Here is a 25,897-nt window from a genome sequence, read left to right as displayed (position 1 = left end):
ATCTAGGAGCCAGAAATGGCTTGTTGCCCTTGTTCTTCACTGTCTTGCCCTTGCCATTCTTCTTACTCGGCTGGGAGTCTTCATTCACTCGACTTAATTGAGTTGGAATATCACTTAGCAACTCATTGATGCTTCTTGTATTTTGATGAGGTCTTTGTGTTCCTACAACAATTTGGGACAAACTTGTCCAATGAAGATTAAAATCATCTAGATCTACTAGATGACCAGGTATGTCAAACTCAGTTTGGATTGACAGTGAATGAGTTACATTTTGCACCTGCATAAGTTAAAGTAAATATACATTAGGTTATTACAAATATATTTAGTTAAGTAAATGAACTTATTACCTGTGCAGTCCCAATTGGATCATTTTCTAAGTACTGGGCATTGGGGAGTTGGTCAGTAGGGTCTATACAGAGTTGGTCAGTAGGGTCAATAGGGTCATTGGGGAGTTGGTCAGTATGGTCTATCTGGTTTGCTCTTCTTTGTACCGAATAAAATACAAAAATAATAATTTTATTATATTTTAAAGAAACCTAATATACAAAAGCTTGAATTGAAATTACGCTTACTTGTAATTTTTTCATCTTAAGCTGTTTTGATGTAGATTTGGCATGACCATGGTATCTCTTATTGTTGCCTTTAGCTCCACAAATGGTGCAAGTCATCACTGAGCCTTTTTTGGTTACTTTTCCCTTTTGTAGTACAATAGTCATCTCATCTTCTTCTAATCTCCTCTTTATAACAGATCTGCCTCTCTATTTTGGTTGAACTGGAGCAGGAGGTAGCACAGGTGGTGCTGTGGCTCTTGGCCAAAATTCATAGCTAGTAGTAGGATTTAGCAAGTGGCTGTATGTTTTTAAATAAGTACTGACCTTGTAATAATCATTTAGATAATTCTCAGGATTATCATGCTTATACCATATTGCACACACTACATGGCAGCATGGTATGCCAGTTAAATCAAACCTCCTACAAGTACATGTTTTGTCCTTAATGTCAACCACAAACTGTCCCCCTGGACCAACCACCTGAAACCTATCCCCCCCCTGACCACTCAGTTCTGAACATCTAGCAGAATTCTTTAGACTTCTCTAACTTAGCTATAATCTTAGGACAATATTGACTGGCAGTTCTTTTCATAGCATCTCTCTTTTTGTGAATTCTTTTCATTAACTTTGTCCTAATGATCTCATTCATTGTTATAACTCTCTTAGTCCTTGACTCTAGAATGAAGCTATTAAAACATTCACAAAGATTGTTTAATAACATGTCACATTTAGGGGTTGTCCTAAAATGTGACCTAGACCAATGGTGGGGGGGGGGGGGGTATATTGTTCATGTAGTTATGGCCATTTGTAGAAATTTCTGCAATTTTATCCATGATTTTCTGGAACATTGGCACATAACTAGCCCTAGCAGCCCCCCAAACTAACTCTTTTAGTCCTAATGTATTAAAATTTTTCTTCAAATTATTGTGGACATGTCTAACACAAAATCTGTGTTCTGCATTGGGAAACATCTCTTCAATTGCAGGAATTAAACCCTAATTAAGCATAAAAGATAATAAACCGCAATTAACAACTCCAACATATATTAGTTCACATAATTCCTGCTCCTTATTGAGTAGTTCTTTACTGTATCTTTAAACTGCCTAAAAGTACTAAACAGCATACCTATCTTCAAATTAGGGTTGGCCATATCTATCTCCTCATTAAAAATTGGCCATTTTGTCTTCCTCGAATCAATATCACTTTCATCAGATGAAGAGCATGACCTAAGCTCATCACTTGGTGCATAAACAGTCTCATCTGAACCCTCACCTCCAATTATTTCTTTATTAACCCTTGTTCTATCCTTTTCTAACTCCATATCAATAAATTTTTCAAATAAATCATCATCATCTTCATTATGCAAGTCATAATCAGAATCAACAAATTCAGGGTCCTCCTCATCAGCCTCACTGTCAAACTCCTCACTATCATCATTCCCATGACCATCTTGTTCAATTTGAACCTCTTCTAAGCTAGTGCCATCACTACTTAGCATTCTCACTTCCTCAGATGATTCAATATTATCAGCATGCACAACATTCTCAGTTGATTCTAAATTATCTTGTTGCATATTTACCTTATCCCTAGCATAAACATGAATCACTCTTGACTCATCAACACTTAAAGACATCTCAATACTATCACTGTCATTATCTAACTTTCTCAAACCATCTGTGTCACTTTTCTTTGGATGCTTCCAAAACATAGAAAATGATGCAGGTACCAGACCCAATTCTCTGGCTATTGCATCTATCTCTAATCTTGACATCATATCAGCAGAACAAAAATCTATGCTCCCAACATCTCTAATTTCTGGCCTACCCCTACCATCTATTCTAAAACAATGCCATTCTATACTGAAATACTCTGTATCAGGCACTACATATGGTAAAATGGATAAAACAAATCAATATCATTCTTTATATTATAATCACTCAATACAATGAAAATCAATAAGGAAAAGGGTTTCAAATCACCAAACACCAACCACCACAATAAAACACATAACAGAAGATCATCCTTTGCAAGTTACCAGAAACCAAGCACAACCATTACATACAGAGCACAAGTTACAAAATGCAAGTTATATGACTTACAGTACACGGGTTGCCTTTCGCTTTCTTCCCTTCGCCTCCATTCAAGAGACATTGTGCAATGGGAACAATGCTGTAAAACGCACACTCTGTAATGTGAAAATGTTATGATAGTGGGGGTAACAATGTTGTAAAATGCACAGTGGGGGCAGGGAAGAAGAGAGGGAAGCGGGAAAGAAGAAAGGGAACCGAGGAAGAAGAGAGGGAAGCGGGGAAGAAGAGGGGAGAGGGAAATTCTTTTTATGGGTGAGAAAGTAGTCGTCCAAAAGCGTGACAGTGGGGGTGAAAAAGCTAAACATGGCCGTGTTGGTGTCAACACTGACTGTGTTCCCAACACGGCAACAAACACGGCCGTGTTGGATGCATCAAACATCAAAGGAAAAAAAGCTTTTAGGGAGCACGACCATAGAGAGTAACACGGCCATAAACACCAGCCCGTGTTGGGAACACAGGCATCAACACGGCCGTGTTGGCGTCGACAGGGCCCCTCAGCGTCATTAATTGACATGGCACACGCTGAGGGGGCAAAACACCCGAAAAATTCCTACTCAGCATACCACGTCAGCTTCGACCATCGAAATTTGACTGTTGGTACTAAATTGATATATTTTTACGTACGTTTGTTATCAAATCGATTCAAATTAAAGTCTTGGTACCAAATTTATATATAGTGCCTAGTATTGGTACCAGCTGGGATAATTACCCGACGATGAGATATCAACAATTGAATCTTACAAGTGATAGCAAAGGTGCCTATCAGAAAATATTTTGGTGGTAATTTACCTCAAATTGAAAATTAATGCATTGAAATGTACAAAAATAGAGAGGTTGAGGACGTTATAACAGTGTCAAGAATTGCTTATATGTAAAGTATTATAATTGAAATTACAAAATCAATTCAATATAAGACATCAATAAAAATAATACCAAAATAGTTATGATAGGAAATCATCATCTTAGCAACCATACACTCCAATAACTAATAAGTTATGATACATATGGAATGCAAGAAAACACCCTCCAATCAAGATGATTCCAAAACCTAAGGATCTCCTGAAGTGAAGTTAAGGAAAACTAGTTGAATTCAACTCCAAACGCCACAAACCAAGTATGATTTGATAAGTTAAGAATCAAACACAAGATTTTGGTTAGAGAACGCCACAAACTAAAAATAGTTTGATAAGTTCAAAGTTCATGCAAGAACTTAAGCAAAAACATACAAAGAGCAAATAAAAATTATCATTCATCAATTCTATATTTATAAATGGATTTGGCTTTGATATTTATAGCCAAAACAAGACAAAGAAACCTAAATGAATATCTTTTGAGCTTTCCCGCATTTTTTTCTTTAATTACCCTTAAAACTTATTAAAAGTGGCTGTTTTTACATTGATGTCACTTATTTTGTAACTCTCAAATGACAACTAATTATGTGCATCCATTTTGTAACTCCAAATTATGACTAATTATGTGCATCCATTTTGTAACTCTAAATGACAACTAATCACACCATAACTTAAGGAAAACCTAATAAAAATGAAAATAAAAAGGCTTCAAATGAATTTTATTGGACCTATGAGTTCAGCCCAAACTTATTGCACTAAATTGATGATTTTGGATCCTTTTTGCAATCCTAAATTTTGGGCTGAGCCTTGTTGTGTTTGAACACTCCAAATATCTTTAATTAAGCCCAACAAAATTTCTTGTATCCTTTTGGACTTGGATCTTGTCATTGGACCTCCTTGAAAGCTTAAAGGATCATTTGTAATTCTTGCCTTTATTGCATCAAGTTACTTAATTCTTCCCACACATGCATTTTCACAATCTTAATTGCAATATTTGATTCAGTAAACCAATTACATTTTCACGCAATTTTTTATATAACACATAAAAGAAAACATAAATCTTTGAATACTATTTCATTGTCGTAGATATTTGGCCTTGCATGCTGTTATTGTACCTTTGTTGGAGCACTTCAATGGAAACTTAGTTAGTCTTTTAGTGAAGGATGGAGGTTTTGTTTAGTGTTGGTTTAATCCTTGGCTGCCAACCCAGTGTCCTTTTAAACTCAAGTAAAGCAAGCCAGCTGGGTGTCAGGTTGAAAAAGTCTCCCATCTAATCCACCCTTACTTTAAGTCATGGAATGAGTTGTTGGTAAGGCAATCTTTTAATATCGAGGAGGCTAAGACTATCCTACGACTGCCTCTAAGCTTCCTAGGGGCTAAAGATAAATTGATCTAAAACTTTACAAGGGATGGGAAGTCCAAAGTTAATTCAAAATATGCAGTGGCATCCAGCCTCCTCTCTCGGGTTGCCTCCTTCAAGGCATTGGAAATGGAAAGACTCAAAGCCAGTAGGGTGTGGAAATGTTTATGGAATATAGGGCTCCTAAGTAAAATTTCATTGGATTAATGGTTAATGGATTGCCATTTGGAACAAAATTACAAAGAAGGGCATCCTAGCTAGTGTGCAATGTGCCTCCTACGGCTGTGAAGGATAGCCCTCTTACCTCTTTTTTTTTTGTGGTAAGGCAAAGGTAGTATGGTGACTCTCACCCTTTAAGCTGAAGTCTAAATTCCTTAGTGGATCTTCGTTTAGGGACCGATGGCTCTCTTTTACAGATTGTATTACAAATGTATTATCAAGCGATCTAGGTTTTCAATAGGGAAGGCGAGAAGCACTATACTTTTCAATAGGGAAGAGTGGGACCTAACCTTATTGTGACTAATCCCTGCAATCTTCTTAATCAGACTATAGTACCTCAAAAGTCCGGGCAGAACTCACTGGTGCCTAATGAATTGTCTAACCCACTCCCTATAGTGCAAGAAATTTGGGTCCCCCCTCTCGCTGGCTTGGTTAAAATTAACTTTGATGCGGTTGTGTTCTTGGCAAAAAAAGAGGCTCTATTGGCTGTGTTGCTAGGGATCATTCTGGGAAGCTTCTATGGAATTATATGAAAAGATTGCCCTTTAGTTTCTCTCCACCGCAGCTGGAAGCTTTTGCTCTACGAGAAGCGGTATACCAAGCTAACCTCAGAGGTCATTAAAAGGTTTATTTTGAAAGGGATGCAAAGTCAGTAGTTAATGCAGTTCCAAATCTTGTATAGGCTCTAGTGGAAATTGACACTCTTATGGAAGATGCCCTCTTTTATGAATTTTTTAACTCCAATATCTCAACCCAATTTATATGGCTACTAAACTCTTTTCTATGTTTTCATCAATGATATTACATCTTTGAAAAATAAATTTATACGTTTAGGTATCGTTTGGGCTTAGGGATATTAAAATCTATACATTTTTTTAAATTTTTTATCATTTGAATTAAATGTAAAAACAATATATTTTATTTAAAATTATATTTTATTTAAAATTATATTTTAATATAAATTTATTGAAGATAATATTAAAATAAAAAAATTATTATAACAATCCATCATTCTTTCAAAATGGTGAATTTTAGGATTTTTCACCTCCTAATTGGAAAATTAAAATTCTCTAATATAAGAGATTTTATAGAATAAATGATTTTATAAGTGTATAGATTTAGACAACTTTTTTTTGAAAGAAATTTATACCACTTTTTATTTGCTAAAACAATGGATTTAAATTCAATTTATAAATTTTATAAAATTTCTTGTTTGAAATCGCTCAATCCAGACAACCTTTTAAGTTTTTTTACTGACTTAATTATTGGAGTGAGTAGCCAAATAACACTGTTTTATATTCTACTAATACTTTTATAGAAATTCAAGAACTCAAGTCAACGAGATAATCATTATTTATAGCTAACTATTTTTTGACCAGTTATCACGAAGATTTTTGAGCAGTCGTATAACACTACAAAAGAACAATAATTTAGATACCACTTTTAGCTACCATACTAAAGTGGTTGCTATTTAGCGACCACCGGATGTGGTCTTTGAATGGTCTCTAACTTCCCACAAAAAATGGCGGAAATAATAGCGACCACTTGAGAGACCACAAATACTAAAGACAATGGAGTATAGTCTCTAATATAGGCGCCAAGCAATAGCAGAAAGATAGAGACCATTTTAAAGATTACATGTGTTTTCTAAATTACAGACCATGGTTTGTGGTCTCTAATTTGGGTGTCAATCAAATAGCGGAAAAAATAATGACCACTTTAGAGACCACACTATTGTGGTCTCTAAGTTAGAGATCAAAATGTGTGATTGCTAAGTCTTTAGCACTATATAGATTAATTAAATTAAAAATAATAATAAAATAATAATTTAATAATATTAATACAGTAAATGATATAATTTAATAAAAATAATTAAATTAAATTATGATCAAATTATTTATATTAATTATAATATTAATTATATTGTATTTATTTTGTATTATATTATTTATTTTGTTAATAAATTTTTATTTATCAATTATATTTATTTATGTCTATTAATTTTTTATTTCTATTATTTTAATTTTATAATTATTTATACGAAATATATACACATATATTTTATAATTATATTAATATTGTTTTAAGTGAGACGCAAGAGTTGAAATCGTTTTAATCTAATCTGGCAACCATTTTAGCGACTACTTTATATAGTTTTTGTTTTTGTAAATAAACTGCAGGCAGGAGCTATGGTCATTTTATTTATTTTGTAGACCACTGCCTATTTTTTTAATTTTTTATGGCAGCTGCACCACCCTAAATCTCTAAGTCCCAAATTTCAAATCGAAGTGTGACATTTCAGCCAGTTTCATAGAAGCTCCGCCACCCTCCACCGCTGTTCTCCGGTTAACGTCTCCTTTTTTTCAGTTAAAACGTTTTTTATTACTTTTTGTGTTGACAATTTTGTGTTTTTTAAATTTCAGTAACTATAATGTTTTGCTTTGTTTTATATTGTTGCATGTAAGGCTTCTTTTTTGTAAGAATTGATCTAGACTACTGGACTCTGACTATTATGTTTGGAGGAACTTCAGGATTTGTATATTTGGACTTCTTTTTTATCTTATAACTCCATTTTCTATCATGTGTAAAGGAAATTCTTGTATTTGCTTTTGTCTTTTATGTTTTCTTTCCATTTTCTGCAAAAAATGGCATGAGAGGTCTTATTGGCCGTTGTCGAATCAAAAGCTCCCAATTTAAGAAATTGGTCCCAATTGAGAGCTTTAATAAAATGAAAAACACTTTGGCAAGATTATTGTCAATAGTATAATTTCAAAATCATTAGTCATAAATCACGGCCAAGCATGCCAATCTTGTCTAATTTCTTTACTGTTTATTTTTCCTTTATTAGAAAATTAACCTTTTTATTTTGAACTTGCAAGGATCAATAATTAGTTATTATTGGTAGATTAGATCTGACCGGTTCTAAGAGGGTTTCTAAGAATATTTTGAAATGTGTCAATTTAGTCTTTTAATCTCATTTTATGAACATAATTTATGTCTAGATATAGACAAAAAGAGTAGAAAGAGGGCTGAAGGTGCACCCCAGGCAAGGTCCGACTATTTAATAGACCCACATGACTAGAGTCGATGATGGATCGAGATGCTATGTGGATGACCGCGCTAGGCTGATTGGGGGAAATGCATAATAATAAACATATTAATTTATTTAATTTATTTGATCATTTATTTAATTTAATTTAATTAATTAATTTAGTAGCTCCAATTTATTTTATTTATTTATTTTATATATTATATTACGTTGAATGATGTGTAGGAAAGCTTTAAGGAGCGCCTAGTGGAGCTAAAATATAAAAATTTAATTTCTCAAATTTGAGGGTATTTGTCTCATTAATAATAATAATAATAATATTAAATTTCTCTAATTCATATTAGTGTGTATTTAAGATGAAGTCACCAGGATACACATGGGATGAGATAGACTTCGAAATCTTGGGGAACTTGAGTGGTGATCCTTACACCGTTAATACAAGGAGCAACAGTTTCACCTATGGTTCAACCCTATTGCAGATTTTCACACTTATTCCATTCTTTGGAATCCACACTGCATTGTGTAAGTACCATTTCCGAGTAATCCATATAAGTTTTTCTTAAATACAATATCTAGTATTAATGGATGAGCCAAGTATTTAAGTTATTGGGAATTGCAAAGTTGCTTATATAATTGCAGGTTGAGATTCTTCAATTTTGAAAAGAAAGAGTTTCAGTTTTTGTTTCCCTAGATACATTGAAATATCTTAAATTAAATAAGAATATATCATCTAGATTGTCAATAAATGGTACGCCCATAAGAGAATTCAAGAACATGGAGTCAATTTGTGTCCCCTTCCCAAAGAGGCAGGTAATGAGGATATACTCAAGCCTATGGAATGTAGATGAGTGGGCAACAAGGAGTGGTCTTATAAAGACTGATTGGACTCAAGCTCCATTCATTGCCTCCCACAGGAACTTCAAAGCTGAGGCTTGCACTTGATCTTTTGGCAAGCATTTTTGTACTCCAAATTATGCTTGGCTAAGACAACAATTGGATGCAACTAGCCTAAGAAGGTTCAAATGGATGCAGAAAAATTACATGATTTACAATTACTACACTGACACTAAGCGATTTCCTCATGGCTTCCCTCCAGAATGTTATCACTCATCATAGATCATATATATGTATGTATTTATGTACATATGTTTATGTATAAACTGGCAATCACCATGCATATACTTCTCTAGTTCTCTAGTTTCATGTGTACGTCCTCTTTCACAAAGTGTAAAATATGATTATTATAACATAACGTAAATATATTCAGCAAGTGATAATATGAGAAATTTTAGCTTTCAGAATTTCAATTCTGCTTTGATCTATATAGAGTCTAATATTGTTATTTCCCATAGATGATAGACCAATATGATAATATACTTTTATTTTTATCTTTTTGTAATTTAGTATTTATTATAAAAAAATTCTCAAAAGAAGAAGTAGTATTTAATTTTATAAGACTTAAGTTCTTTTAATTCTTGATCAATATAGGATGTGATATAACATTTATTTGTTTTTTGTGTTATATTGAATTAACACTTCAACATTAGACTTGTAGCCTAATGACTTCTACATATTAAAATAGATTCATTTTGTTCAAACAAAGGTAAGAGCATAATTAATGAGAACTGATCTACAAGAATTCAGAATTCTCATGGGTTGAAACTCGAGGGATCATAGCAGCTTTGAATTTAATATGCAAAATTTAAATATATTCTTTAGAAATTGAGAGTAAAAATAAAATATATTAAAAGAATTAATATGTTAAACAATAGTAATATCTTTCTACCATCAAGGGTGGTGGGTCAGAGTGAGCTGTAGGCTAGGGTAATTTAGAGAAAAAAATTATTTATCTTTAAATCCTTCAACTTACTATAATTTCGAGATATACAAGTTTAGCCTAGGGTAATTTAACAATTGTCATTATAAGAATATATTTATAATCTAGGTCAAATTGACTAAAATTTCTAGTTATGCTATTGATTACCTTATCATCTTTATCTTATTTTATTTACAAATAATTAGCATGTATATATATACGAGCTTAGGTTAATAATTTGTTCAAAAAGATCCAAAACTTGTTGTATTAAACTGAAATAAATAAAAATTTAAATAGAGAATATGAGAGCTTAATTGAAATAATACTAAAAAGGGTGGAAAAAAGAAAATTAGTAAAACGCGCTACGACTTTCTGCTTAGGAAATAGATGCTCTATCCACTGAGCTACAGGCGCCTTTTTGTAATCATCAGGTTAATATATTCACCATGGCTAGCGACGTCATTACAATATCACAATCTATTATTTTAAGGTTAAATATTTTAATTTTAATGAATTTTATCATATTGCATGAATGAGTCTTTTTATTTTTAATAATTAATCTTAATATTCTTTTTATTTAATAAAATTAACTATTTATATCATTCTGTTAAATTTTTCAATTAGTCAAATATTATTTTTATTTAAAACACCAACTTTAACTTTATAAGTAAAAAGTCCTTAAACGTTCTTGAATTTTATCAAATTATACTAATAAATTTTCTATTCCAATAATTAATTGTAACATCCTTCTCATAAATATTAAAAAATTAATCTAAGTTAATGGATTTAATAATTTAAATAAAAATATTTAAATTTTATTAGACTAACACTTCTATATTTAAAATTTAGATCCTTCAATATTCAAAAGTTAAAGTTATAAGCTACTAAGAGAATTTAAAAAAAAAAAAACAGGATTTGTACTAAGTTACTTTAACTAAAGAAAACCTTATTTAAAATTACATAAGAAATTTATAAGATAATATTTCATAATTAATTAAGTTAACTATTATTAAGCTAAAAAAATTACAACCTAATAATATTCTTTTAAAATATAAATAAATTTTAATACTATATATATAAAGCTTAGAGTTATCACGGGCGATATTAATATAGTAATATTAGTGAAGATAAATAATAGTACTTTAGTTTTATTTAATATTTCCTTTTAACAAAATGATATAATAATTTAACATAATAAAATTAGAGGAGTGTTAATGTTAGTTATGAAAACAGAGGAATCTAGTAATATAATTTAACGAAACTCAAATGTGTTAAAGTATTTAATCTATTAAAGGTATATTAGACTTTCTATTCACATTTAACTTCTATTTTTTATTTAATAATAGAAAAATGTTAAACTAATTATTAAAAATATAAGAATTTACTAATATAATTTGATATAATTTAGGAATGTTAAAATAATTAATCCTTATTCTAAGTATAATATTAATATTTAAATTTTAAAAATATTTGTTCAAAGAAGACAATGCAGATAAAACTCCCTTCATTCTTGGAAAGAGGAAAACAATTGTTAGAATATCATAGATTCTAATTTTGGAGCCAATAAGTAATAAGCTCATATTTTAATCTTTTAATTAATTAATAAGCTCATATTTTAATCTTTTAATCAATTAATAAGCTCATATTTTAATCTTTTAAAATTGTTAAAAATAGCTGATTCACCTAATAAATTTAGGTCATAAAAAATTTATATAGGTTCTTGAACTTTACACTAAATATCAAATTTTATAAAAATAAATATTTATTAAATTAGAGTGAAATTTATTTTATATTTCAATATAACTTAATTCTAATATTTAACAAAAATGATTGCATAATATTTTCCATTAGAAGTATGTAGTTAAATAATATTATCAAAATAAGATTAAGGTTTTATAGAATTAAAATAAAATTTTATGTATTAGCAATGTTTAATCTTTGTTTTTAATAAAAATAATAACTTAATAAACTGAAAAGTTTTAAGCTCGACTCAAATCTTAATCTAGTAAGGATGTTATTGGTTCAAACTGATATAAGGATGTTATTGGTTCAAACTGATATGCATGAATGACTTAATATTCTTAAATTATTCTAATTAATATTTCAAGACTTATTTGACATATTTTTGTTATAATTATTAAAAAATCTTACTATTTTTATAATTTATATAATGATAATCAAATTTTATAAATATAATAAATTATCACAATTTATAATCATTAATTATCAATTAGCATGATTGTTAATTATTAATTATTAATTAAATATTAAGATTAAATTCTGTAAAATTAAATAATTTTACTCTAACTCAATTTAAAACTATTTTCAGAGTTTGATATTTAGTGTAGTTCAAGGATTAAATTGAACTTCTTTTTATAAATGAAATACTTTGATCGGAGCGTATTGAGATCTTAACAAGTTGTCTCAAGTTGGCTAGAAACTATATTCAGGTGAATTATTCATTAGCTCCAAGTTCAAGGGCCAACTTGATCTTTTGGCCAATAATAAGATCTTAATTTTTGAAGAGGCTTTCTATCTTATTTTCCTTCTACAAAATAACTTAAAAATTCAATTATCTCTCCTTAAATTTAAGAAGGGAGAAAGTGACTTTTAAATATATTATATTATTTCTTTTTCTTCCGTTTTTAATTTTTTTTAAGAGTCATATTCTCTCTATTTATTTTTTTTATTTTATTAATAAAAAGTTAACTAGAAAAAAAAAAGTATTATTGAAATATACATAAATTTCAAAGTAAGTTAAAATAGAGAATTAATTATTTATAATTTAATAAAAAGACATATAAGAATACCATTAAAAACGCTTTAAGCAAACGATTAGTTTTAACCTCAATTCATAGATTCAAATTCGATGGCCTGCAACAGTGAAAGCAATAAAATATGAAATTCAGTATGCATGGCCAAATAGTACATAAATAAAGGAAAATACAAGTTTTGCCTTTGCATTTTTATATTTTTTGATAATTACCCTTTGTATCTTTATTTATATATATTCAATCCTTGTATTTTTATTTTTATCCACATTAGATTCTTTTGTAAAAGTAAGTTAGCGATACACGCTTTGTTAACAAGAATATGAATAATTTTCTAAAGTTTTTTGTATTAAATTTTTATACACTTGCCTCCTATATTCTTTTTTAAAAATATATACACAATTTAGTCTTAATATATTACTAACAAATTAATAAATTATGTAATTACTAAGATTATAGAAAGAAATATTTAATCGACTTTCAACTTTCATAATATATATATATATATAACAAAAATACTTATTTTTTATAAACATTTTGATTGTTATTAACATTTATATATTTTATTAATTGACTTATGGTTTGACTAATTTTACACATATTCTTAATTAAAACAGTAAGTTAAATTAGATTATAATAACTATTTAGGTTCTAAATTTTAAATAATAAGTTTCAAGGGGCTAATATTGCTAAAAATTTAAAATACCTACCAGGAAAAAATTATTTTGTTTTAGTTCGATTAATAATCATATATGAGATAGCAAATGATATAAATTTAGAAACAGGTAGGCCGGCTAGTCTGATGCCAAAGTGCACTTGGGAGAAAAGGGAAGCTTGGCTTAGAGAGTAGCTTTCCTTAGAGAATAAATATGTTCAGAGGGCACACAACCCATTCTCTGCTCTTTTTCTAAGCATTTCAGAATTACTTTGATGACTTGTTCTAGAACCTTCCTTACTTTAGCTCGCTTCGAGGGTCACTATGGTGTGGCTGAATATAGAGCAATCCGCCCCTACAGCCTTTGATCAATAGATTATTTAGAACTTCAGAAGATGGTCAAGGTAGCTTGCTTCCAAGCCACTGTACTAGATGCACATGTAGTCATAGTAGTCGGCTCAAAATGCCTCTGTTCTATACTAAAATACTACTTTGGATGAATGGGGAATTACGTCGCTCTTTGATCTGCAGAATAAGGCCTATAAGCTCTCTATTTTAGTTTTATGGCAGAGATCTCTCCACACCAAGGAACCAAATCACAATGGATCGAAGCCCTCTGATGCAATAAAGACAAAAATTACAAATGATCCTTTAAACTTTCAAGGAGGTCCAATGACAAGATACAAGTCCAAAAGGATGCAAGAAGCTTTGTTAGGCTTAATTAAAGATATTTGGAGTGTTCAAACACAACAAGGCTCAGCCCAAGATTTAGGATTGCAAAAAGGATCTAAAATCATCAATTTAGTGCAATAAGTTTGAGCTAAACTCATAAGTCCAATAAGATTCATTTGAAGCCTTTTTATTTTCATTTTTATTAGGTTTTTCTTAAGTTATGGTGTGATTAGTTGTCATTTAGAGTTATAAAATGGATGCACATAATTAGTTATAATTTGGAGTTACAAAATGGATGCACATAATTAGTTATCATTTAGGAGTTACAAAATGAGTGACATCAATATAAAAAACCACTTTTAATAAGTTTTAGGGGGAATTAAAGGGAAAAACGTGGGGAAGCTCAAAAGACATCCATTTAGGTTTCTTTGTCTTGTTTTGGCTATAAATATCAAAGCCAAATCCATTTGTAAATATACAGAATTGATGAATGATAATCTTTGTTTGCTCTTTGTGTGTGTTTTTGCTTAAGTTCTTGCATGAACTTTGAACTTATCAAACTATTTTTAGTTTGTGGCATTCTCTGACCAAAATCTTGTGTTTGATTCTCAACTTATCAAATCATTCTTGGTTTGTGGTGTTTGGAGTTGAATTCAAGTGCTAGTTTCATTGTTGGAACTAGTTTTCCCTAACTTCACTTGAAAAGATCCTTGGGTTTTGGAATCATCTTGATTGGAGGGTGTTTTCTTACATTCCATATGTATCATAACTCATTAGTTATTGGGGTGTATGGTTGCTAAGATGATGATTTCCTATCATTTTGTATCAGAGCTTGCTTCAAATTGAGGTTTGCTTATCTTTTATGTTTTGTGTGTTATTGAAGTTTCTCATCTTCTTCACTTTTTCTTTAATTGTGCCGAATTCTTCTTGTTTCAATTTTTTTCTTCTAAGTACTCTTTGTTTCAAAGTTTACACGTTTGTGTCCATAAAGTAAAATTTTATTGTCCCTTGCTAAAAGATTTTGTGTTGTTTGTAATTTCTTTTCACTTTTGTTATTATTATTACAAAATAAAAAAAAAGAATCCAAAGATCAAACAAAAAGAAGGTTTGGATGGCATAAAAGCCCTATTCTATTGTTATATTTCATTGTTTTCTTGTGTCTAGCTACTTTAAATTTGGCCTTACCTAACAACTTGATCTAGACCAACCTTTTCTTTCACTCCATTGAATTGCCATAATCTGATTTGGTTTATTTAGGTTATTAGTTCATCTAAGAACCTAAAGCAAAAGTAAGAGAGGTAAGGCAATAGTGATGAGACTAGCATCGAGAAAAGTCAAAACTTTGAGTGAAACACGAGTGGGGTGACATTTTAATTGAGAGAAACACGTGAGGGAGTGTTTTTGTGAGGCTATCCTAACTTGTTGATGCAATAAAGACAAGAATTACAAATGATCCTCTAAACTTTCAAGGAGGTCCAATGACAAGATCCAGGTCCAAAAGGATACAAGAAGCTTTGTTGGGCTTAATTAAAGACATTTGGAGTGTTCAAACACAACAAGGCTCAGCCCAAGATTTAGGATTGCAAAAAGGATCCAAAATCATCAATTTAGTACAATAAGTTTGGGCTGAACTCATAGGTCCAATAAAATTCATTTGAAGCCTTTTTATTTTCATTTTTGTTAGGTTTTTCTTAAGTCATTGTGCGATTAGTTGTCATTTGGGAGTTACAAAATAAGTGACATCATGTAAAAACAACCACGTTTAATGAGTATTAAGGGGAATTAAAAGGAGAAACGTGGGAAAACTCAAAAGACATCCATTTAGGTTTCTTTGTCTTATTTTGGCTATAAATATCAAAGCCAAATCCATTTGTAAATATAGAATTAATGAATGATAATCTTTGTTTGCTCTTGTGAGTGTCTTTGCTTAAGTTCTTGCATGAATGATAGGAAATCATCATCTTAGCAATCATACACCCGAATAACTAATGATTTGATAAGTTAAGAATCAAACACAAGATTTTAGTTAGAGAACGCCACAAACTAAAAATAGTTTGATAAGTTCAAAGTTCATGCAAGAACTTAAGCAAAAACACTCACAAAGAGTAAACAAAGATTATCATTCATCAGTTCTCTCTTACAAATGAATTTAGCTTTGATATTTATAGCCAAAACAAGACAAAGATACCTAAATGGATGTCTTTTGAGCTTTCCCCCGTTTTCCTCTTTAATTCCCCTTAAAACTCCTTAAAATGGCTATTTTTTACATTGATGGCACTCATTTTGTAACTTCCAAATGACAACTAAACATGTGCACTCATTTGTAACTCCACACAACACACATATAACTCACACCTAATAAAATAATTCTTAATTAAATAAAAATAAACTAAAAGAATTACTTAAGTTAAAACCCAAAAGATAAGAACCCATATAAATATGAGTTAAGCCCAAAGGCCTAATCATAGCCGAATGGCTTTTATTCTTCAAAATGAACTGAATGCTTCATTATAAGGTTGGACTCTTGTTTTCATGCATGAGTTGCATTTCCATTTTGGAGCTTTTGGTGCATGCCTTTTCAATGGAATCTCATGGCAACCTTGATTCATATCATTCCCCCTTTCTTGAAAGAAAATTCGTCCTCGAATTTTGCCCAAATATTGCGAAAGAAATAAACATATAATATCAAATGGTAATAGAATGCCATCATCAACCTGCAATTCTTTTGCAATAGTGATTAGAGGATCTTTAGAACAAATAATATTTTTAGTACCAATAAATCCAACATGCTCAAAGATTCAATTTCATCAAGCAAAACAGCTTCATTCTTCACTAACTGAATCTTTGCTTCTTCATTAACAACAAACTCTTCATTGTTGAATTTATTTAGAGGTAGCAAATCATTGTCTTCCTCACCATCTTCAATTGTCACATCTTCAAAATCTACATTAACTTCAGTATCACCCTTATTTATAAAGAAATAAGATCAAGAGCTATAATGAGATGAACTTAATTAATCCTAGAAACTAACAAGTTAATAGGATTAAATTAAGGTAGAAGTGAAATCAAAACCTAAACAATAAGTTTTAATCTCAAGAACACTTAAAGAAACTCTTTAAGCAAAAATAAGGTTTTCTATTCAATCAAATATATATATATTTTGAATTACATAGCTCTATTTATAGAGTTTAAAACATAATAATCCTAATCCTAGAATGACTAGGATATGCGGCCAAGATTCCTAAATCAACAAGGAAACAAATAACTTCTTAAAGATAGGGATAAGATATGGTCAAGATTCCTAAATAAACAAGGAAACAAATAACTCCTAAATAGATGTCATCAGGACTCCTTGCTGGATTAGGATCTTTAGTGGAATTATGATTCTTTGTTGAAGTAGGATTCCTTGTGCTACATGGGTTCTCATCATCAGGACTCCTTATTGGATTTAGGATCTTTAGTGGAATTAGGATTCCTTGTGCTACATGGGTTCTTGAGAAAAGCTTTAATGTCATAAAAACAAATACTTATGCTTGTTTTAAAAGAAAGTTTTCTAACCACTAACGATCTTATTGTTTCTTTGCCTTCAAGTTTCAAGTCTCTTTTGCAGGAGTTTGAGGACGTGTTTCCCGATGAAATTCCAAGTGGGTTACCACCCATTCATGGAATTGAGCACCAAATTGACTTTGTACCCGGTTCTACCATACCCAATAGGCTGGCATATAGAGCAAATCCCGAGGAAACCAAAGAACTACAACGCCAAGTGGAAGAATTTCTTAATAAAGGTTATGTCAGGGAAAGTTTAAGTCCATGTGTTGTTCCTGTTATATTTGTCCCTAAGAAAGATGGTTCTTGGTGTATGTGTGTGGATTGCCATGCAATTAACAAAATAACTATTAAATACCGTCATCCTATACCTAGGTTAGATGATATGCTTGATGAGTTGCATGGGGCTGTTGTGTTCACTAAGATTGATATAAAAAGTGGTTATCATCAAATTAGAATGAAAGAGGGTGATGAATAGAAAACAACATTCAAAACTAAATTTGGTTTATATGAGTGGTTAGTCATGTCGCTTGGTTTAACTAATGCACCTAGTACATTCATGAGATTAATGAATCATGTTTTGCGAGCTTATATAGGCAGGTTTGTGGTTGTCTATTTTGATGATATACTTATTTATAGCAGGTCTTATGATGAACATGTAAAGCACGTGCGTTTAGTTCTTAAAACTTTACGCAAAGAAGTTTTGTTTGCTAACTTCAAGAAGTGCGATTTTGCACAAACAAACTTGTTTTTCTTGGTTTTGTTGTTAGTGCAAAAGGTGATAGGAAATCATCATCTTAGCAACCACACACCCCAATAACTAATGAGTTATGATACATATGGAATGCAAGAAAACACCCTCCAATCAAGATGATTCCAAAACCCAAGGATCTCCTCAAGTGAAGTTAGGAAAAAAAAACTAGTTCCAACAATGAAACTAGCACTTGAATTCAACTCCAAACGCCACAAACCAAGTATGATTTGATAAGTTAAGAATCAAACACAAGATTTTGGTTAGAGAACGCCACAAACTAAAAATAGTTTGATAAGTTCAAAGTTCATGCAAGAACTTAAGCAAAAACACTCACAAAGAGCAAACAAAGATTATCATTCAAAATTCTATATTTACAAATGGATTTGGCTTTGATATTTATAGCCAAAACAAGACAAAGAAACCTAAATGGATGTCTTTTGAGCTTCCCCACGTTTTTCCCTTTAATTCCCCTTAAAACTTATTAAAAGTGGCTGTTTTTACATTGATGTCACTCATTTTGTAACTCCCAAATGACAACTAATTATGTGCATCCATTTTGTAACTCCAAATTATGACTAATTATGTGCATCTATTTTGTAACTCTAAAAGACAACTAATCACACCATAACTTAAGAAAAACCTAATAAAATGAAAATAAAAAAGGCTTCAAATGAATCTTATTGGACCTATGAGTTCAGCCCAAACTTATTGCACTAAATTGATGATTTTGGATCCTTTTGCAATCCTAAATCTTGAATCGAGCCTTGTTGTGTTTGAACATTCCAAATGTCTTTAATTAAGCCCAACAAAGCTTCTTGCATACTTTTGGACTTGGATCTTGTCATTGGACCTCCTTGAAAGCTTAAAGGATCATTTGTAATTCTTGTCTTTATTGCATCATTCCCTCTCTCCTCGTAAGGATTCGTCCTCGAATCAGCCTCATTGTCAACTTCATCACCTCTGTTTGTCCATCCGTTTGTGGATGACAAGTTGTTGAGAATAGAAGCTTTGTTCCCATCTTGCTCCAAAGTGTCTTCCAAAAGTGGCTAAGGAACTTGACATCTCTATCACTGACAATTGTCCTTGGAACCCCATGCAATCTTACAATTTCTTTGAAGAACAACCCCGCAATATGAGTTGCATCATCTGTCTTGTGGCATGGAATGAAATGTGCCATTTTGCTAAACCTGTCAACAACAACAAAAATAGAATCTTTCCTTCCCCTTGACCTAGGTAATCCTAGAACAAAGTCCATAGAAATGTCTACCCAAGGTTCATTAGGTATGGGAAGTGGAGTATACAACCCATGAGGCATCACTTTAGATTTAGCTTGTTTACAAGTGATGCATCTCTCACATATTTTTTGAACATCTCTTTTCATTTGTGGCCAAAAGAAATGATTTTCTAAAACATCTAAAGTTTTTCTCACACCAAAGTGCCCCATCAAACCCCCACCATGTGCCTCCCTCACAAGCAACTCTCTTAAAGAAGATTGAGGCACGCATAACTTATTTTCTTTAAAAGAAAACCATCATGTCTATAGAACTTGTCAAACCCCCCTCTCTCACATGCCCCATATACATTAGCAAAATCATGGTCTGAATTATATAATTCCTTAATGAACTCAAAACCCAATAATTTTGCATCAAGTGTAGAAATTAGAGCATACCTTCTAGATAGAGCATCGGCAACAACATTCTCTTTACCTTGTTTGTACTTGATGATGTATGGAAAGGATTCAATAAATTCCACCCATTTAGCATGCCTACGGCTTAGCTTCCCTTGTCCTTTGAGATATTTCAAAGACTCATGGTCGGTGTGTATAATGAATTCCTTATACCAAAGATAGTGCTGCCATGTCTCTAAAACTCTTACCAAAGCATAAAACTCTTTGTCATAAGTTGGGTAGTTTAGACTTGCTCCACTTAGCTTCTCACTAAAGAACGCGAATTGGTCTTCCTTCTTGCATCAAGACTCCACCAATACCTATTCCACTTGCATCACACTCAACCTCAAAGGTTTTAGCAAAGTCAGGCAAAGCAAGTAAAGGTGCTTGAACTAAGTTTTTCTTTTAGCAAGTTAAAAGCATCATCTTGTTCTTTTCCCCACTTGAAACCCACATTCTTTTTAATGCATTCAGTTAAAGGTGCGAATTGTAGAGAAATCCTTAATGAATCTCCTATAAAAGCTAGCAAGACCATGAAAACTCCTAACATCATGCACACTAGTAGGTTTTGTCCACTCTCTAATTACTTTTACTTTTCTTGATCAACATGAATTCCCTTGTCATTAACAATATATCCAAGAAAAGTAATTTCATTAGTGCGAAAGTGCATTTCTTAAGATTAGCATATAATGTCTCTTGCCTTAACACATCAAAACCAGCTTTAAGTGTATTACATGCTCATCCAAAGATTTGCTATACACAAGAATATCATCAAAATAAACCACTACAAACTTTCCAATGGAAGCGCGCAAAACATGATTCATCAATCGCATAAAAGTACTTGGAGCATTAGTTAAACCAAACGGCATGACTAACCACTCATATAATCCATGTTTTGTTTTGAAAGCGGTTTTCCATTCATCACCCTCACGCATTCTTATTTGATGATATCCGGATTTTAAATCCACTTTAGAAAACACACAAGCACCGCGCGAATTCATCCAACATGTCATCTAGCCTAGGTATAGGATGGCGATACTTTACCGTTATTTTGTTGACGGCACGACAATCAACACACATCCTCCATGAACCATCTTTCTTAGGCACTAAAATTACAGGAACCGCACAAGGACTCATGCTTTCTTTTACGTACCCCTTATCCATAAGCTCACTCACTTGCCTTTGGATTTCTTTTGTCTTCTCGGGGTTGCATCTATATGCCGGCCTATTAGGTATGCTTGCACCCGGAATGAAATCAATTTGATGTTCAATTCCCTCGAATTGGTGGTAATCCTTTAGGCACATCTTCGGGAAAAAGCTCTTCATATTCCTGCAAAAGCTCAAGAACAACACAAGGCAAATCCTTATTAAGATCATTAGAAATCATCAAAACTTCCTTGTACATGAGTACAAGTAAGGGCTGCCTCAAGGTTAGTGTTCTCCTCACATCACTTGGCTTTGCATACACATTCATCTTTCTTTCACTCTCATCTCCCTTGTTTTCTCTCACCTTGTGTTTCCCATTACACTCACTTTTACCACTTACCTCACCTTTTTCTTTTTCACTATTTCTTGCTCCCTCCCCCGATATTCCCCGGGATGAAGATTCAAGCTCTTCATATTGTTGTTTAATTCTCACTTGATCATCAAAATGGCCTTGGGAGGTAATGGTCCAAGATTGAACTTTTGTCCATCAATAGTCAAGGAATATCGATTCTTGAACCCATCATAAATCACACGCCTATCATATTGCCAAGGTCTTCCTAATAAAACATGTCCGGCATACATGGGAACTACATCACAAAGCACCTCATCCTTATATCTCCCAATGGAAAAAGAAATTAGCACTTGCTTATTTACCTTCACAACACCACTATCATTCAACCATTGCAACTTGTAAGGCCTTGGGTGTTTGGTAGTTGGTAATTTCAATTCTCCACAAGCAAAGTACTAGCAACATTAGTACAACTTCCACTATCAACAATCATGTTACACAACTTATTAGCAATTAAACAATGAGTATGAAACAAATTCTCACGCTCTCGATGTTCATCGTCTTTACATTGCAAACTAAGTGTGCGTTGTACTACTAACACATCCCCTTTAGCATACTCAACATCACTAACATCCTCTAAAGTTGGCATGTCATCATTCTCATCATCATTTTCATTTTCACTTTCGGATTCAACAATTCCATCTCTAACAATCATGGTCCTCTTATTAGGGCAATCACGTGCATAATGACCATGTCCAAGACACTTAAAACACTTCAAGCTTCTAGATTGATTAGCTTGATTCTCAACTTTGTTTTTGCTGCCTATTTCATTTTTATTCTTATTCTCATCCACTTTAGGCTTAGCAAATTTATCATCCTTTTACTCCAATTCGATTTCCAATTAGAAGAACTAGAACTCGAATTAAGTTTAGAATCAAACTTACTTGCACCTTTCCGCTTGAGTTGCCTTTCAATTTTCATGGCCACATTCACCATGTCCTCAAGCTCCACATAATGTTGCAACTCCACAAGATCAGCAATATTCTTGTTTAGACCATTCAAGAATCTTGCCATGGTAGCCTCTCTATCCTCCTCCATATTTGCTTTAATCATAGCCATTTCCATTTCTTTGTGGTACTCCTCCACACTCATGGTTCCTTGCCTTAGAGTTTGCAATCGTTGATGCAAATCTCTATAGTAATAGTTAGGAATGAACCTCTTCCTCATGATGCGTTTCATCTCCATCCATGACCCTACGGGTCTTTCTCCATTCTCGTCTCCTTTCCTACACAATTGATGCCACCAAACACTAGCGTAATCACGAACTCAGCGTGAAGTTTTACCTTTTTCTCCTCCGAATAGTTATGGCATTCAAGATCATCTCCACCTTTTGCTCCCATTCCAAGTAGACATCAGGATCATTCTTTCCTTGAAAGGAAGGAATTTTCATTTGATCTTTGCCTAGGTTGCGATCTACACCATCTTGCCTTGATCTCCTACTGTGTCTCTTAGGATGGTCATCTCCACCAAAAGTGGTTGCTTGGTCATCCTCCAAATCATCTTCGGCATCATAATCCTCTTGTTCAAAGGCTAGTTGCCTTTCTCTTCTAGGCTCATTTTGAATTCTTGTAATAGTTTCACCTTGCCTTCTCACACTTTCAACAACATCATCCATTCGCCTATACATTCTTTCAAACTCTTTTGCATTGCTTGCAAAGTTTGCTCAATGGATGCTCCAACACTACTTGAAACTTGTTCTTTTGACATTGTGCGAAAAACTTGAAAAACAAGTTAGTATAGCCTCACAAAAAACACTCGCTCGCGTGTGTCTCTCAATTAAAATGTCACACCGCTCGTGTTTCACTCAAAGTTTTGGCTTTTCTCGATGCTAGTCTCACCACTATTGCCTTTTACCTCTCTTGCTTTTGCTTTAGGTTCTTAGATGAACTAATCACCTAAACAAACCAAATCAGATTATGGCAATTCAATGGAGTGAAAAGAAGAAAGAAAAGGTTGGTCTAGATTAAGTTGTTAGGTTAGGCCAAATTTAAAGTAGCTAGACACAAGAAAGTAATAAAATAAAATAATAGAATATGATTTCTATGCCGCCCAAACTTTCTCTTTTTTTTTTTTGATCTTGTGATTCTTTTTTTTTTAATGATAATAACACAACTAAAAAGAAATTATGAACAACACAATTTTTTTTTTAGCAAAGGACAACGAAGTTTTACTTTATGCGCACAAAGGTGTAAACTTTGAAAAGAATGAGTACTTAGAAGGAAAATATTGAAACAAGAAGAATTTGGCACAAAAAAATAAAGAAGATGAGAAACTTTAATAACACACAAAACACAAAGATAAGCAAACCTCAACTTGAAGCAAGCTCTGATACCAAATGATAGGAAATCATCATCTTAGCAACCACACACCCCAATAACTAATGAGTTATGATACATATGGAATGCAAGAAAACACCCTCCAATCAAGATGATTCCAAAACCCAAGGATCTCCTCAAGTGAAGTTAGGAAAAAAAAACTAGTTCCAACAATGAAACTAGCACTTGAATTCAACTTCAAACGCCACAAACCAAGTATGATTTGATAAGTTAAGAATCAAACACAAGATTTTGGTTAGAGAACGCCACAAACTAAAAATAGTTTGATAAGTTCAAAGTTCATGCAAGAACTTAAGCAAAAACACTCACAAAGAGCAAACAAAGATTATCATTCAAAATTCTATATTTACAAATGGATTTGGCTTTGATATTTATAGCCAAAACAAGATAAAGAAACCTAAATGGATGTCTTTTGAGCTTCCCCACGTTTTTCCCTTTAATTCCCCTTAAAACTTATTAAAAGTGGCTGTTTTTACATTGATGTCACTCATTTTTGTAACTCCCAAATGACAACTAATTATGTGCATCCATTTTGTAACTCCAAATTATGACTAATTATGTGCATCTATTTTGTAACTCTAAAAGACAACTAATCACACCATAACTTAAGAAAAACCTAATAAAATGAAAATAAAAAAAGGCTTCAAATGAATCTTATTGGACCTATGAGTTCAGCCCAAACTTATTGCACTAAATTGATGATTTTGGATCCTTTTTGCAATCCTAAATCTTGGACTGAGCCTTGTTGTGTTTGAACATTCCAAATGTCTTTAATTAAGCCCAACAAAGCTTCTTGCATACTTTTGGACTTGGATCTTGTCATTGGACCTCCTTGAAAGCTTAAAGGATCATTTGTAATTCTTGTCTTTATTGCATCAAAAGGAATTGAGGTTGATAAAGAAAAGGTGAAGGCAATCAAAGAGTGGCCAATTCCCACAAATGCAAGTGAAGTTCGAAGTTTTCATGGACTAGCAAGCTTCTACAGGCATTTTGTGAAAGATTTCAGTACCATTGCCGCACCATTGAATGAATTAGTAAAGAAAGATGTGAAGTTTAATTGGGGAGAAGCACAACAATCGGCGTTTGACTTGCTTAAACAAAAACTTACTTCTTCTCCTATTCTATCTCTTCCTAATTTTGATAAAACTTTTAAGATTGATTGTGATGCTTCCAGTATAGGTATTGGAGCTGTTCTAATGCAAGATGGTAGCAAAAAGTTAAATGGAGCAAGCCTGAAGTATCCAACTTATGACAAGGAACTCTATGCACTTATTAGAGCTTTAGAAGTATGGCAACATTACTTGCTGCCCAAAGAGTTCGTGATCCACACTGATCATGAATCCTTGAAGTACTTAAAGGGTCAAAACAAGCTGAATAGAAGACATGCTAAATGTAGTGAGTTCATTGAAGCATTCCCTTATGTCATCAAGTACAAGCAAGGTAAAAATAACATAGTGGCCGATGCTTTATCTAGAAGGTATGCTTTAATTGCTGTTTTAGATGCCAAATTACTAGGTTTTGAATTAATCGAAAACAACATGATTTCTCTCTTACACGAATGATTTACGTCTCGTCTTACTTGATTATCAAGCTAAGCCCCACTGTCGCTAGTTCAGCTTGTCAATTGTGTTCCACTAATCCCTTATGCCAATCCTTGTGTCATCAGGGAGTCCTCGTGCCTATAAAAACATGGAATGACGAAGATCCTAATAGTGTAAATACTGAATTGGAATATCTGGCGTGCCTCAATTCACGTTGTTCCTTCTCTTCTCTAAAAGATTCCTCGGCAATCATTTGAAGAATGGTATCAATACTCAATCAACTAATTTTCTTTCTTCTCATTTGTCCAATCATTAGATCAGTTTCTGTGATAGTTGCTTCCACATGCTTTAACTCAACACTCCTATTTATGCTTCCTAAATAAAACTAAATAATAATACAAGACATGAACACTGAGAAAATAGGTAGGATTTCATATCCGATAAGAAAAGAATTTACAAGTTTTT

Source organism: Ricinus communis, chromosome 9, assembly GCF_019578655.1.
Source record: "Ricinus communis isolate WT05 ecotype wild-type chromosome 9, ASM1957865v1, whole genome shotgun sequence".
NCBI classification, from domain to species: domain Eukaryota; kingdom Viridiplantae; phylum Streptophyta; class Magnoliopsida; order Malpighiales; family Euphorbiaceae; genus Ricinus; species Ricinus communis.
Note: the sequence above shows the minus strand (reverse complement) of the source record.